A 3,171-nucleotide genomic window follows, 5' to 3' on the forward strand; every position below is an offset into this window, starting at 1 on the left:
CATGTAACCCACATAAAATTAGCATAGTTAGGAGCCATGGGGGATCCCATAGCAGTACCCTTCGTCTGAATAAAGAAATCATTTAGAAACATTAAGTAGTTGTGTGTGAGTAATATTTCAGCCAATGTTATAATGCAGGCACTGGAAGGTAGTTCATTAGGGTCACGGAACAGAAGAACATGTTCCATAGCTTCAATACCGCCCTCGTGTGGAATATTTATGTATAATGACTCAACATCAAAAGTAACTAACAAAGTATTCTCAGGGAGAGGATCAAGAGATTCAATAATAGAGATCATACTGCTGGTGTCCTTTACAAAGGAGGGGAGCTGTTCTGCGAGTGGTCTAATTAAAAAAAAGTCAACAAAAGTAGATAGAGGGGCCGTTACTGCATCAATGCCCACTACAATAGGGCGCTCTGGAGGTTTTGTGACATTCTTGTGTAATTTAGGCAAAGTACAGAAAGTGGCAATTTTAGAGTGTTGAATAGCCAAAAAGTCATGTTATTTTTTTGTTATCTGATCAGATCGTAAATACCCATCTAGGACAGTAAAGATCATGTTCTGAAATTGGGCAGTGGGGTCACTTCTGAGTTTCTTGTAAAATGTGTTGTCAAACAGTAGTCTATGACACTCATTTACATAAACGGTCCTATCCATGAGTACAACTGACCCACCCTTATCAGCAGGGGGGGTAAGGCCTGAGGTATTGGATTGTAAAATCAAGCAAAGCTGGTTTTTCATCCTTATGTACATTATCAAAAGATGTGTACTCAAGTTCGTTCTTAAGGAGATGAGCAACATCTCAACAAGTCTGCAATATGTCTCAAGAGTGATTGCGATTGGCTGGAGGTACAAAATAAATTGTGCTTCTGAAAGGAGTCGGAGTATGTGCAGGTGAGCAACCTACTTGTTCAGTAGAAATATCATGATTCCCTTAAATGGATGTTTCTATGAAAAAAAAACATCAAACTCGTTGCAGGCATAAAATATATCCCTTTATTAAGCAAGGAGACATGGGCAGGGCTCAATATCTTCTTTGATAAAATAAAGACTCAGACCCGTAGGTTCTCTCTGCCTCTGGTAGTCGTTTCTTCTTACCCCGCCCTTCCGTCAGCCCAGTCTCTCGTTGGATAAAAAACTGGCACTGGAAGTGGATGAAGAGCTGGTTGTAGAGCGTTGGTCAGACAGGGGTGGGTAGAAGTGGCATCCCTCCTGCGTCTGTCATGGAGAGGAGGAGCAGGACCTCTTTTTGTCAGGGGTTCTCCAGAAGTAGATTTTGTCCTCTGCCTCGTCTTTTTTGTCTTGGTTGAATTTCGTGATTTTTAAGTTCCTTTATTTCTGTAGACTCCTTGCGGAGCTGTGCGTTAGGTCAGCACTGGAAGAGAGACTGCATCAGTGAGACGTACGACGAGGCAGAGCGGAAGATCTCGTTCAAGACTCGTTCTACGCAGTCACACTGCTACAGGACTCGTATGCCAACATGCCGTTCCACAGGTGGGAGCTCAGACCACTGGGCCAGGACTCTTGAGTTCTTGCCGTGATGGTGAACAGGGCAATCTGTCATGCTCCATCTCTTCCATAGACTCTGGGTGCATCTCAGTCTAAAATGGCTTCCTTTATTCGTGAACATTCCTCAGTGATTCATATCTGGGGAAACAGTATTGTGGAAATCTAGCCAATGTTTTCAGTGGTAATGAAGGAAACGAGGCTATTATTGTATCTAGGCATTGCCCAAATCCATGACAATGCAGCCTGACTCCTTGCTCCTCTCTCTGACAGAGCAGCAACTGTATGCTCCAGTCAGACCAGGAGAGCGGAATGAACCACATCCTGGGCCAGTGGATGAGTCCCTCGACTACAGAAAGCCATGGTCAGCGCCGGGGTCAACATCTTCGTCAACCAATACTTCGACAAATATGTCACCGTAAACGCAAAAGGTGAGTGCCATCAGCCCGCATACTGTGGATTAGACTAATGTTACACAAAGCAATGTGGGCACACAATTCATGTTGCTTGTAACACCGTTGAACCCGTTTAGCTTTTTGCAATAAAAACCTATTAGCAACTCATGGGAAACCTACAGTGGATTGCTAGATTGGGGTGTGAAACATCTGATGCAGTAACCTTCTCCCTTGTAAGTTCAATAAATCAACTCTTGGAACAGAAAGTCCTGTTCGGCTTAAATGGTGTCAAGTTGAAAAGCTTGTGTCATAACATTAGCCTTTTCTCCAGGACCCTCTGATAGAACACGCGGTGTATGAACAGATGGCGCTGCGCTCCTCTGCCTTCACCTTCTCCTGGAGCCAGTGGAACACACAGTGTGGCCAGGAGCATCTGGTGCTGCAGGCACACACACACACCTAGAGATGCATACTGTTTAAACACACTCACATCCTCTGTCACACACACACAGAATGAGGAAGAGTCCTTGGATAGAGGACCTTCCCAGATAGTAACAGAAGTAGCTTCAGAATCAGGAACAAAGAGCTGCAGTGGGGAAACATTGAGCTGGTTGACTGGACAACTGGATTTGATTGAGATTCACCTCTGGTACTAACATTACCCTGCACCTGCATAGTACTTTGTCCGTGCAGATGGAATGGATATTTACTGTACTATTGGCACCTTCTCTCCAAAGTACGTGAGCACCTAGCAGCCATCCCAGTGCCGTAGTATGTGTACAGTAGGATTAACCTCTCTCCCAGGTGTGTGAGCACCTAGACCCGGTCCAAGAGGACTCGTGGTGTGTGTGTACCTGCTGGAGGCCCGGAGGTGCCAGAGGCTGATGAGCAAGGAACACAGTGAGGTGTTCTCTCCAGAGCTGGACCCCGGCAGTGAGTTCCACTCCACATGCTCTGAGACGACCTGTCCCGCGCCGGACAGGAACAGGTGTGACGCTCTCACCACCTGTTCGTCGATGCCGTGTGCCACATGGCCTCTCAAATACTCCTGACTACAGTAGATACTAGACCCCTAAGCTCTATGTAGGAGTAGCCAACAACCACAGATCTAGGATCAGATTTGACTATTCCCAATCATAACTTTAACCATTAGGGGGAATATGTATATCTGATCTTGTGTCAGAGGTTAGACTTCAACCTACTGCTCAGACTTCTCACTGTGAACTTTAACCCTTACAACAGATGGACCCTCAAGTAAAACCACAAAG

This window comes from Oncorhynchus keta, chromosome 13 (assembly GCF_023373465.1).
Source record: "Oncorhynchus keta strain PuntledgeMale-10-30-2019 chromosome 13, Oket_V2, whole genome shotgun sequence".
Lineage (NCBI taxonomy): Eukaryota > Metazoa > Chordata > Actinopteri > Salmoniformes > Salmonidae > Oncorhynchus > Oncorhynchus keta.